This window comes from Nuphar pumila, chromosome 1, assembly GCF_984573655.1.
Source record: "Nuphar pumila chromosome 1, dmNupPumi1.hap1.1, whole genome shotgun sequence".
Lineage (NCBI taxonomy): Eukaryota > Viridiplantae > Streptophyta > Magnoliopsida > Nymphaeales > Nymphaeaceae > Nuphar > Nuphar pumila.
In genome coordinates, this window is record NC_143249.1 from 149,486,129 (window position 1) to 149,500,800 (window position 14,672).

A 14,672-nucleotide genomic window follows, 5' to 3' on the forward strand; every position below is an offset into this window, starting at 1 on the left:
GGAAGTAAAAACAAGATTCAGAATAGAATCTTAACTAGATTAGGACTCTGGGACAGAGTCTTGATCGGACTCAAACTCTAGATTTTTTGGTATTTTCTGAAAAATAGATGAAAGAATTTTCGAAAACCAGTAAAAATAGCAACAAACAGTGAAATCCAAACAGAGTTCTGATCCAACTGGGATTCTAAGGATAGAGGATTTTGGAAAACAGGTAAAAACAAGGTAGAAATTGAAGTCTGGTTTAGAGTCCTGATCTAACTAGGACTCTGAAGAAGAGTCCTAATTCGACTAGAATTCTGGGAATTTTTTGTTTTCTAGAAAGCAAATGATGAGATTTTAAAAAGAACTTTTGAAAACAAGTGAAAATGAAGTTAGAAAATGAACTCAGGATAAAGTCCTGATTCGATCAGGACTCTGAGATAGAGTCCCAGAATTTTGAAACTCTATGATAGAAGTGTAACAATTTTGGTTTTGAAGAGATAAATGAAGAGATTTTTGAAAGATTCTCTCAAAATTGAAATCAGGATCAGAGTCTTGAACCAACTGGGACTCTTTGAATAGAGTCCTGGTTCAATTAAAACTCTGAGTTTTGTGACTCCTTTCGAAAGATTTTGAAGGATTTGGTTAAAAATAGGTAAAATAGCAATGAAAGATAGAGTCTTAATCCGTCTGAAACTCTGAGGAAGAGTCCTAATCCGATTGAAACACTAAAATTTTGGGTCAAAATGAAGGACTTTGACAAATTTTGTTGAAAAATAAGTAAAAATAGAGATAAAAAGCAGAGTCCTACCTCGACTAAAACTTTGTGATAGAGTCCTAATCCAACTGAGACTCTAAGATTTTGGCTCTTTTGAAAGTCAGATAAGAAGGTTTTTGAAAATAAGTGAAGAACAAGAGTAAAGGATGAAATCGGGATAGAGTCCTAGTCCAACTGAAACTTTGAAGAAGAGTCCAGATCCAGCTAGAACTCTAGAATTTTGGCTAAAATGAAAGATTTTGAAAGGTTTTCTCAAAAACAGGTAAAAATGGTAGTAAAAGGTAGAGTCCTGATCTGACCGGGACTTTGAAAAAGAGTCCTAATCCAACTAGGACTTTGAGATTTTGGCCAAAATGAAAATAATGGGCAAGGGATATGACTACATCAGGTTTAAAATCAAAATAAAGTTTTGAAAATGTTTAAAAAGGTAAAAAGTCAGAGTCCCGATCCAACTAGGACTTTGAATTTTTTGAGAAAATTGATAAATGAAGGAATCCAGAATTGACACCACACAGATGGGTCTCATCTGTAAATTGAAATCAATTAAAAATGAGTTTAAAACGAATCCAGATCATTTTCTAAGATTTTTTTTTTAAAATATAGGATCCTGGGGTTGACAAAATGGTAAATGTTGATCTAAAACCTAGTTTTTTCTAAATTGATTTCGAAAGAAAAGTTTTAAGATCGAATCTGGATTAAAAGATTTTAAAAAACATGAGTGCTAGATCTTGAAAATGAGATGCAATGCCATGAAATATTATGCCAAATGGATGCAGTGACATGCAATGACACATGAAATGTAAACCCTGGATGAGGGACTTGGAATCCCGGACCCCTGGCAGAGACAAAGAATTTGGAGATTCTCATCTGAGGATGAGGGCTGATAATTGAAAAATAGCCACAATGGGGATTGAATCTTGATTGTAGGATGGAGTACTAAATTTTTTTGTAAAATTTGGGCTACGAATAGCCCTGGTTTAACTATTGACCAGTTGGTTCCCTGAAGACTGCAGAGAGTGGATCCCAGTGGTAGGAGGTAGGTGTTTGTGAATGAGGGTGAAAATTTGGGGTGTTTACAGATGCCCCTCTTTGCTACTAAGCCGGTTGAAAGCCGAGCTTAATGGCAAAGAAAAACACACCAAATTTGGACTATAAAAATGCCCCAAGTTAGAAGAATCTAACTAGGTATGAAAGAATTGGCTCGGATGATAGTGGTAGATATGGAATGGAGAATGAAAAAGAAATTTCACTTCATCGAGATGAGGCTCAGGCTTAACCCTTAACCTGGATGGGACAAAAAGACACCTCATGGAAGAACGAGATTTAGGCTTGACCCTTATTCTGAAGGGGACGATATCTAATGGAAAAACGAGGTTCAGGCTTAACCCTTAACCTGAAAGGGATGATACCTCATAGAAAAATGAGGTTCAGGCTTAACCCTTAACCTGAAAGAGATAATACCTCATGGAAAAATGAGGTTCAGGCTTTCCCTTAACCTGAAGGGGGCAATAGAATCCTCAAAATAAGAAACCATGATGGGACCTTCGGATTTTGCACAATAAATCCAAGAGGGGTTTGCAAAAGGAAGAAAGAGGGTTCCCTAAAGCTTGAAAAGGGATTGATCTTAGCCGTCTCATTGTTGTGACTGAATGGCTTTTAAAATAGATGACCTTTTGCAAAAACAATTTAGGTTTAACCCTTATCCTGAACGGAAACTGTCTATGGTGGGACAGTAGAGAACACGGAGAAGTGTGCGAATTTGAGAGCCCAGACACTCAGATCAAAACAAGAAGGGAAGAATCTTGAAAACTCCCATTATCAAGTCCTAAAAGGGATAAAAACAACACCAGGATATATCAGAATAGACATCAAGCTCTCACTTTATGTCGGGATAACTTAAAATGGTTGTCAATAAGATAAAAATTGTAGTTGATTCAAGAATGATTGAAAATAAGCACATATATATGAAAAATATTTCCTCTTTCTACCTAGAGTATTACCTCCAACTGAGCTAACTCCGTAGAATCCGAAATCAAAATCAAATTATTGTTGTTGAGTTTTTTCAAGAAAGTTATTCATTTCCTTGATATGAAAAAAAAGAGATTTGCTCTTAGTATCATAAAAGCAATTAATGAAAGGCTATTGATAAAATAATTTCACATAAATAAAGATAATTCTTGACAGTTTGAGATCTGGGGTTTACCCATGATGATCTTTTTGCACTCTTTTGAGACATAGAGAATGGGCTTTCTTGGGATTTGGCGAGAATTTCATCACATCAACCTTCATCTCGGTTATGTTTTGATTTTCCCTAGAAGGATACGTCACATGCTCCTTCAACTTGGAGATGATTTGCATCTTCTTTAGTCCCAAGAATTATATTGATAGAATTGTCTTATTGGATTGAAAATCTCTTTATGATAACAATAATCAAATATCTTTCAGGGATTGTCGGGAGGTTCATCGCATCAGCCTTCAACTTGACGATGATTTAGATTTTCCTTGAAAGGACATGTCACATACTCCTTCAACTTGGAGATGATCCGAGTTGTCTTTGGCCCTGGGGATCTAACTCATCCATCAGTCTTCAACTTGATGATGATTGAGAGATCCCTTTTGCAGATAGTTGATTATAGCTTGATTGATTGGAGAGATATTGAAATTGAGATTGCGTGAATAATTTTATATCGCCTGGGATATTTTCACTGCCTTATTAACAGAAGAATGATATTTAGAAATGTGTCATAGCTATGATCAATATCAATTCACTTACGGCTTTTCAACATCATTAAAATTTTCTTTTATCGATCATATCGAGGATTTTTCTTCGTCCTTTTGGTTGACCAACAGAAAACTTTGAATTTTGATTCTTTCTTCGCAAAAGCTTTGTCCTTTTGAAGGGAATACTGAAGGTAATATGAGGTAAAATTTTGTGCAATAAAGACTTTGAAATCAATAACTATTTTTTATAGCAAATTGGCAAAATATTCTTGGAATCCTTGATGAAAGAAATCTCTTGAGGTCTAAATGACACATCTATGGCTAGATTCTCCTTTCCTTTTCCCAAAGGAGAGACTCATGCTTGACCCTTATCTGAACAGATAATAAAAGATACTTCTCTCTTCCCTGAATAGGAGATGTTTGCAAAATAAACCTTCGAAGAGAAATAAAGTTTTCGTCAAAACTCTGTATATCTAGGCTTCTCTTATGGAAAGGTGGTCGCTAACAAAGGTCGGAAAGGATATCATAAAGGAGTTAGTCTATCACACTCTCTCTGGAAAAAGGGTCCTTGATGACGGGATGGCCTAACAAAAGACATTTAAGGTCACAAGGAGGACGAGCGTCCGTCAAAACTCTCTCTGGAAAAAGGGTTCCTTGTGTGACAATAAAGATTATTTTGTAAACTGTTCATGAAGCACGAGTCCCTTCAAACTCTCCCTAAAAGGGGTTCAACGAACGAACAATAAAGGCATGCGAAAAGAATGAGCTCCCTCAAACTCTCCCTGGAAAAGGGTCTCTCACAAAAGAAATGATTGATAATTGATTTTGAGCTAATTGGCGGATAAATTCGATATAAAGGTCAAATCTTGAAAGATCATGATTGCCGAATGCAACTCGAAGGTTGGAAAATAATGATTGTCTTTGATAGAATTTGATAACCCAAAGGTTTGTTTGATAGAATTGATGACCCGAAGGTTACTTATCAAAAATTGTTGACCCAAAGGTCCATTGGACAAAAATTGATCGACCTGAAGGTCGATTTAATACCCTTGGCATTGATCATGATGTGGAATTAGTATAAAGATTGAATTTGAAAGAATGACTAATACGAATACAGAAGTCGGTAAAAGAACCAATGTGAGGTTAGATTTTATAAAAAGGACCAATTTGAAAATTGGATTTGACCAGACCGGTGTAAAACTAGGTTTGACAGGAAGATTCGAATCGAAATTCAAATCTTCAAGGGAAAACTACATGAATTGGATTTTAAAAAAAAAATCGAATCGGAACTCAAATTTTTTAGACCAATTTTGGCATTTGAATTGGATTTGGAAGAAAATTCGAGTCGAAACTCAGATCTTCTAGACCAATTCTAGAATCTGAAGAAAAGCAAATTAGATCAATGTAAATTGGGTTTGGAAACATTGATTAGGAAGAAAAACAAAATAAAGTTTAAGAGTTTTAACCAGTAGAACTGAATTTTAAAAAAGTACCAGCACTGGATTTTAAAAAAGTACCAACACGAACGTTGGATTTTGAAAAATTACCAGCACAAACACTGGATTTTGAAAACTTACCAGTATGAACACTTGATTTTGAAACATTACCATTACGAACACTGGATTTTGATTGATCGACCAACTCGAAAGCAGGATTTGATTGACTGACCAGCTCGAAAGCAGAATTTGATTGATCGACCAGCTTGAAAGCAGGATTTGTTTGACCGACCAGCTCAAAAGCAGGATTTGATTGACCGACCAGCTCAAAAGCAAGATTTGATTGACCGACCAACTCGAAAGCAGGATTTGATTTGACCGACCAGCTCGAAAGTCAGATTTGATTGATCGACCAACTCGAAAGCAAGATTTTGATTGAAAGGTTAATTTGACGGTTTGAAAAATGATTGATATTGATAAATTTGTGATCCGAAGGCTAAAAAATGACTGATATTGGTAAGATTATAACCCGAAGGGTTTGACAAGATGGGTCGACCCGGAGGTCTATTTCTAGAAATTTGACTTTAAGCATGAGATTGAACCATTATAGAGAACTGCATTACTTCTATGAATGGTCTCAGGATTATCCTTTATCCTGAATAGAGAGTGAATAAAAATTGAAAAGAATTGATAAAATGGATAAAAATTGATGAAAGGTTGATAAAAATTTGATGAAAATTTTGAATTTCAATAGACCATTATAGTTAACTGTATGTGGCTTGGTTTCAAGATTATCCCCTTGTCCTGAATGGGGAGTGAATCGATGCAAATCGATGCAAACTGATGTAGATCAATGCAGGTGAATGCAAATGAATATGAATGAGTGTAAATTGATGCCAATGAATGCAAATTAATGCAAATTGGTGCACATGTGTGCAAAATGAGAGATTTGTTTGATCCTGCCTGCATATAGGTTGTTTTGAAAACATTTTTTTTTAAAAACAAAAAAAATGCCCCAATGTAATGGGGGAAGAAGATTTTGAATAAAAGGATAAATGATTGACGTTTAAAGAACGCTCTCTAAAGATGACAAAACAACTGACTTTTGATTAATTCAGGAGAGACTCTGAAGAGGGTCATTCTTCATGAAAGGACATTTTGCAAAGAAGGAGCACAAAAGGTGGCATCAAACTTGTGAGAAAATTGACAATTTTATTGATACATTGAAGAAAAAATGCTAAATCAAGGAAAGATAAACGGGATTACATCATTCCTTTAAAATAACAAAAGCAAGATGATAAATGGGAAAGCACTGGTGTTGTCAGCATCTTGAATGATTGAGAAAAAGCTAGGTCAGGATGACTGACTGGTATCTTCTTCATCTTGAACAAGGAGATTCTTGTCAATGCAATATTAAACAATGTTTTTGAAGATAAAGCAGTGATCGGTGTCATGACCCATTGTTCGATGAAATTTGTAGAACTAATCTTTAAATCTTTCCATGGTCACAGGAGGATCTGCCATCTTGGGAAGTTTAACCATCCTGATGATGCATTAATTACTCATAAATATAATATATTTTTATTACATAAATTATCATTTATAAATTTAGAACCCACACTTAGATGCATTTAGATGTCATTGAGCTATGGTTCAAATTTCGTTCGAATCAGACTTAAAATGAGAGAGATATTGCATTTTTAGTGAAACAGGTCGAACCTCGGGACAAAATGGGTCAAAAACTGATCCAATTGGGCCATCTGGGCCCTGGATCAATACCAAATATACAATATCCAACCCAATTAACCCCATTTACAATTTTTAGAAAACATTTGCTAAATACCCCTACAAAGAGGCGCCTAGCCATTATTTCTATTTTAATCCTCTTTCTGGAATTTCTAGAAAGAGGGGCTCTTGGTATAAAAACAAAGAGACGCCCTAAGGAGGGCATCTTTGCCTTGGAAGCTGCACCCAAGCAGCCTGACTCTTGCTCCTCCCTCTTCTCTCCCATCCGCCCTCCATGCACCTTCTTTCACCTTCTTCGGATTTGCTGGAAACTGCAGCCTCCATTGGAGCCGCCACCCTCTTCCTTCCATTTCCCTCTTCCATAACTTCCCTTCTTCTCCCCTTGTTGCAGTTGAAGGTTCATGGTGTTTTTGTAGGTTGAAGCTGAGCGTGGAGTACACCAGCTATGGAAGGGGTGTTGTCTGCCCCTCCACAACCAGCCGACCCTTCCTCTCTGGCCCTCTACACCACCATCCAACTCGCCATGTTCGGGGTACCTCCATCCGACGACTTCTAGCACTCAGCAGCAAAGAAGACCAGCCCAGCACCACCGAGGGCTATTTTGGCACAAATCCGAGGCAGATTCCGCTCACCCCCTACCTTCTCATTCGTCGGACATCCCAAAATACGATATGTCTTCTTTTCCCATTTCTTTTAGCATAAAACCCATTTGCGTGTTTTGCTTATTTTCTATTGTATGTGTTTTTAGACTGTTACAGCCTTAGTGTAAGTAGCTGGTGTGTCGACCCACACTGTAGATTGAGTCTAGATGCAACTTCTCTTATTATTTCTGTGTTATTGGCATTTTGGATTTTATTTGGAGTCGTTTCCCCAAATCGCATTCAAACCGGCTAGAGTCCTTCTAGCCTGCTTTGGTTCATTTGATGTTAGGCGTCCAGTACTTGATGTAGGTAATTTAGCTGAGTTCTAAGTTTATTAGCAAGTAGCTTAAATTGTTGAAGTCAGTATGCGTTTCAATTGGATTTCCAGTTCTTGATTTGTTGAATGTGGTACACGAATTAGGTTAGCTCTAGCGTTTATATTACTTATGCTTAGTTCCTGTCAATTGAATTAAGTATTGTGTGCTGTTTAGGTAGAGGAGATTATCTGTTAACTTTCATTGTAACATCATTTTGGTAGGTGTTTGATTGCTAGTTAGTGAGTGTACTTAGTTTATAGTAAGATAGTTTTCATCGGGTATTAGTCCAGTCCTACTTTTGCATGGCTTAGATGTGATTTCGTGTTAGGCAATTTGGGGGTGTTGCACAAAATGATTTATATTATTAATTTCTGTTTGATTTCTGCTCCGGCATTAGTTTTGGTAGTTTTTAATATAATCAGTAAGATAGTTTAGTGGTAGTGTGATATATTTGATGAATGTTGTTTCCTACCTATTTAGTTCGGGTATTAGTCTTTAGATTCACTTACATGTTATTTGATTGGCATATTAGGCTTTAGATTAGGTTGTGGATTTTCTGTTTTAGTAATAGATTGCATTGGCATATCTGCTAGCTTGTGAGCATTTTAGTTTTAGCTTAGGTCTAATTAATGGAATTGGGTGTACAAATGAGCTTAGTTGTGTGCTAACATTAATTAACTTTAGTCGCATGTTAGACGATGTTAGCATGGCATGGTAGGTTAGATATTAGCTATATTAGATATTATATAGTGTAGGTAATTAGTTTAAGTTAATATAAGGTTAGTATTTTCGATTTTGAAAGAAGAGTCTCTTTGGAATTTCAAGCTAAGTGGCAATTTTGAGTGAGTGAGGGGATTCCAAATTCGTGAGTTGTAATTGAGGAAAGAGTGGACCCCCTCTGAGTTGTCAAGTTTGCCTTTGAGGAATCCATACCTCTTCAAGGTACGTGGGTTATGAGTCTCCCTCGATTCCAATTTCATCACTTATCAACTTTACTTTCTTTCAATGAATTAGTTAGCTTAGTATAATGTTTGCATGTTTTCATTAAGTATTTTAGGGAAAGTTTTGAATTGGTGTTGATGTTCAAATTGTGCCTTGTGTCCCTTTAGGTAAGTCTTGTGTGTCTTCTTCAGCATTAGTTTAATGTCCATATAATGTTTTGACTTAAGTAGATCAATTGTCTTTTGATTCTTCCATTTTCGCTTTTGGTAAGTACCCATTGTCATTAGGTGTCTTGATAGAATATTTTAGTAAGTATTGACTTCACCTTAGATATAGTTCAAGTATGTTTTTGCAAGTGTATTGAGTAGTTAATGCAACATTGGATTTTGACAAATGAATAGTGTATTGAATGCAAATATAGAATTTTACACTGAATTACACTAGTTATATTCCGTGGTAATATTCTGAGTTTTTCCAAAATTACTGTTATATTCTATTCATCAATATGTTAACTGTCTGCAAACCAAAAATCAGATCATTTTGAGTCGATTTCGTTTGCCTTTTAAACGTTTTCCAAAATTAGGTTTTTCGCAATTTAAAATTTTGGGACGAACGATTTCCAACTTTTCTACGAACTTAAAATGCTTATATCTGAAGTTTTCGAATGAGTTTTTCAATTCCGTAAAGTCTGACAGATTTGTGAGTCTATCAGAAAAAGAACAAAAGAAAAATATTCAAAATTGAATTTTGTCTGCCCCTTCAAACTCCCTGTTTGCAAAAACCTATTAGAATCCATTTTGCACTACAACAACGGTAAAACAGTCATTTACTCACTCAGTTGATTTTTGATAGTTTTTCTACTTCCAATTTTTAGTGTTTTATTAGGTTTCTAACTTTAGTCCATAGTTAATTGTAGCGTTAGGATAATTAATTTAGGAAATTAGCTCTGGTAATTTCTCATTTTACGTAAAATTGAGCTAGCGATTAATTTTAGAATTAAGTTAGAAATAGTTATTTTGATTTCTTCAAATAGTTTTACTAACTTCATTTCAGTGTTGTGCAGGTGATATTAAGTTGCAGTAAGAGAATCTCATCTCACTGATTGATTGTCGCATCAAGTGAACTGATGAAAATGCCCTTGTGTTCGCAGGCTTAAGTCACTGCACGCCTCGTTTCTATCCTTGTTCAATTTTGAATTCATTGTAATACTTTTTGTAATTGAACATGTTCAATATCAATAAAATGCAAAGTTTAGATTTAATCTGAGTGTATCCCGTTTCCTGTGGATTCAACCCGTACTTGCCACATCCATGGAAAGTTGGTTTTTATTATTACTTGATTGGTGATTTTTCAAAACGCTTTCAACGATAAAATAATGTTTTAAAATAACACTTACAAAAATCCCATCAATTTTTTGGCGCCGTTGCCGAGGAATGGCGATTATACTCTGTTAATTCTAATTTTGTAATTTGTTGATATCTGCTTAGTTAGTTAGATTAACTGCATTTTATTTTTCTAGTCAATAGGATTAGTAGTAAATATAGGATCAATATAGTAAGTACATATAGAATTCACGATTATTTCTCTAGGATTCACAATTTTTCATACTTCTGGTGCGCCTAGACAGGTGAGTCCTAGATAACATAGTTTGAATTCCTATTTTTGTACTTAAGTATATTTAGAATAAATTTAATTTTGTAGTTGAATTTCCATTTAATCATGATTAGCGTAGTTTAATTGCATTTAGTTTTAATTTCTTGTTTTTGTTCGTTGTTTACTGTTTTCTTTTCATTTACGTAGTTAGGTCGCCTAGTTAGTTAGGTTATGTTGCACACATCTGGACTTAATTCCAGTGTATGCAAGGGCGCAGGAATTTGGGTGTCCCACTCCAACCGCTCGTTGAGGATCTAGAGAGAATTATACGTTCTTCTCGGAATCGATCTAAAATGGGGAACTTAGAACCCGAAGCTCCTATGCCCCCTCTGAGAGAGTACTTCCTACCCACAGAGTACACCCAGGCATCATGCATTCACAGTCCAACTATTGGGGTGCCTCATTACGAGATTAAGGCCAGTGTAATACAAATGCTCCCATCTTTCCATGGCCTTAGTCACGAAGATCCCTACCAGCATTTGGACGAGTTCCTTGAAATTTGTTCAACAGTGAAAATTCAAAATTTTGAGGATGACACACTGAAGTTGACCCTCTTTCCTTTCTCGTTAAAGGATAAAGCCAAGTATTGGCTTAAATCCTTAGATACGATCATTATAGGGTCGTGGGATCAATTACAACAGAAGTTTCTGAAGAAATATTTTATACTCTTGCCGAGAACTCTTTGAACCATGCCTCTACATCTCGCTCTGAGAGAGCCACAGTTACACCCAACACCTCTAGGAAAGGTGGCATTCTTGAGATTGATTCGACTGTTGTGCTGCAAAGCAAAGTGGATATGCTTTCGCAGAAGCTGGATCAACTTTTCGCGGGCCCACCCCTCATCCATCAGGTTTATGCTCTTTGTGCCATCCTGACATATATCATTACTGAGTGCCCTTTGCCAGCTCAGTACCCTGAATTTATGCAAGAGCAAGTTCAGGCAGCTCAAGATTATGCCAGGCCTCAGAACAACCCATATTCTCCAACAAGAGCAGCTACTCCTCCCAACCGCCACCATCGATTGTAGCAACAACCTCCTTCGACCACCACAACACACCAGTCGGTGCTACCTCCACTTCCAACAAAAGCATCACCTCCAGATAGCCTGTGCCATCTCTTCCAAGGGCTCCTCTACCGGTGCAGCCTCCTCCAACCGGATCTACTTCCTTCTCTAGCAAAAGCAAGGCAAACCCCCCACTATATCCAGCCTTCCTACAGCCTTGAGACAACCCTTTGTCAACCTTGAAAGAGCCCTCCTTCAGTCGATCCAAGGTAAACCTGTGTTCCCCCCCCCCTTATGTTGTACTAAGTTTGTTTAAAACATCATGGTCATTCTCTTTAGTGTGATGAATCTAATGTAAAGAACCAGTTTAAAATTGGGTTCATATTACCAAAAGTTCTTATCTTTCATGTTAAAGGTTGGGCGTGTGAGGTGATCCATCCGATAGATGGATCGGATCCCTCTCACTTGTAGCCAACATCAATGCAAAAATTTAATATCTCCCCCTCATATTCATTTTTCTTGTTTCATTACTATTTTCATGCAGTTTGCATGATTAGATGTTATATCTAGGTTAGTTTAAATATTTCATAGTTATTTTATGTATATAACATGGCTTTATAGATGCTTCATCATATTTTTTATTCATGTATGAATTTCAGTCATTATTTCATGTGATTTTTTTATCAATAAATCCTAAAAAAAAATGGTTATGAATGTTCTGTTTGTCTGTAGTCTCCTGTCGAAAATTTGGATTAATTTGAGTTTTGAAACCCCATTAAATAAATCCAAGATCGAATCGGGTTTTAACCCTCTAGAAATTCCATATCTCCTTTTAGCAGAGTTATTGCCCCAAGATATCCTAGATGCACAATTTAATTAATACTCAAAAAAATGCAGGACATTATTCATGGAATCTAGTATTTAATGTGATTTTATGAGAATTTTTCATTGTCATTTACTATGTCAAACAAATCCATCTCTCTGGAACCTTGTGAATAGCCTGTTACAGGCTTGTCAGGGTCTGGACCAACCTTAATCTGCTGCGGCAGTCCAATCCGTTGGTCGGATGCTCCAACTATCAAAAAAGGAGTTGTTCCTCATGAGCGCCTTTATAATTTCCCAAAATTTTAGGACTTAGTTTTCTACCATTTCTAGATTTTAAAGGCCTGCCTGTCAAATCCCTGTTAATTTAATTTTATCAGAATCAGAGGTCTGATAATCCCTTGTGTCCTCTGTAACCATAAGTTCAATGCCAAAACTGTCAAAAAATGATTTGTTCCTATGTGTGTCAGGGACATTCTCCTAAAATCGCAGCCATTTTTGCCACTACTTGCTGTTTTTGCCATAATATTTACCAAAACCTGTCAATCTGCCTTAAATTCTAGAATCACTGGATTCTGATCCAACTTGTCGGATCTATAATTCTCCGACCATAGGTTGAATTCCAAATCTGTAAAAGGCAAAAATCCTTTCCTAACTATCATCTGTCACCCCATAAAATTTTATGCATTTAAATGGTAAGTTTTTATTCTAATTTTGATTTTCATTAGGATAGGTCTAGGTTTTTAGGTAAAAATCATGTTTTATTAATATTTTTATTGAATTTCCATATTGAAAAATACCAAAAAATAGATTTTCGAATTTCATTCTGCTATTAGGGTAAGTCTAGGTGTCCATTCCAAATTTTAGGCAATTTAAAGTTCATTTGCCATGTGAGTTAGTCAAATTGTTAAAATCAAAAGCGAAACTTAAGCGGAAATAAAACAAAATTCAGTGTTTTGTGATATTTTTGCAATTTTAGGGTTTTAGCATGCATATAATCATTTTATATCATATTATGTTTGATTTTCATCTCATTTGCATTCATTGGAATTTTGAAATTTGTATTTTTACAAAAATTCTTTCTGAAAACCCTGATTTCAAGGCCATAGTCTTGCTATCAGGGGCATTTTGGTCATTTTATCTCAATTTCAAATTTTCAAACTTTAATTTTTGTATTTTCATCATATCATATCATCTTGAGTTTGATTTTATCTTTATTTGGATTTCAAAATCTTAATTTTGCAAAATATCTATCTGAAAACCCTAATTTCAAGGTCATAGTCTTGTTATCAGGGGCATTTTGGTCATTTTGACCCTAATTTCGAATTTTTAAACTTTATTTTTGGAATTTTCATTCATGTTTATCATATATTTCTTATGTTTATATCAGGGAGGTATGAATCAGGGTTTATATTTGGATAAAATCTGATAATTTCTTAGTATTTTTGGATAAATCTAGATAAACCTACATTTTTGTGTTAACTTCATTTTCTAGTTTTGTAGGGATATTCAGGAAGAAGACTTTTATTTATTTATTTTTTTCTTTTATTTCAATTTAATGTAAATATCAAATATAAATTTGGAATAAGAGTTACATTTTCTGCTTAGAATAGGGTGCATTGCATATAGTTTGCTTTCGTATAATTTCAATATCTGATGTATGATTCATGCACATTTTTCCAAATTCACTATGGTCGACACGAATGACACATGCACAAGCTCTTAGGGAGTTGACAAACTTGGTGGAATTTGTATTTATGGTCATAGTCAAAATACGAATGAAACACAAATTTGTCATCTTCATATTAGCCACATTCAGCCTACACTCTTAGGCTAACTTCAAAATGCACTGCATTTCTCAAAACAAAAAAAGGATTTTTTCAAGTTTCCTCAGAAAATATTTTTTGAAATTCCATTCATTCATTCACATTGGCAAATTTGCATCATTTTTCAATTCCATTTCAGAGAAATTGATTTTCTCAAAAATTTCTAAGTCTTTCTCAAAAAATAGTTTTCTCAAAATTCTGAGCTTTTAAATGGTGTTTCAAATATTTTCTCAGTTGAAATCATGGTTTTCCAATGTTCTAACATCATCAATTTCAAGATCCAAATCTGAAAAAATGATTTTCTCAAAGTTCCAATTTTCCTGAGATTCTATTTTCCATTCAAAAGTCATTTTCTAATGAAATTCATGATTTTCCCAGGAATTCCTCTTATAAGCATTTTCCAAATATCAGAAGCAAACATCATATTTCTCAAAATATGCATTTTTTCAAAGATTTCATAGGACACGCCTGATTCTCTGTGCATTTAGGAAAAAGAGCATAATTTAGATACTTCAACCTAGTTAAAGCACACTTTTGATCCTTGGTTCAATTACCCCTGGTAAAGGTGCCAGAAACGGTTGGACCTCGTACCGGCAGGCGGATCCCATTCTACAGAATTTTTCTGCAGATTTCAAAAATGGAGGTGAGTAATTTTCAAAAAAGCAATTTTCAAAACTTTGATCGAGTTTGACTCGCAGAGTCGTTTTCTCTCTCTCTCTCTCTCTCTCGCAGAGGGAGGAAATTTTTTTACGATGATAACAGGTTGACATGAATGGCACGTGCACAAGCTCTTAGGGAGTTGACAAAC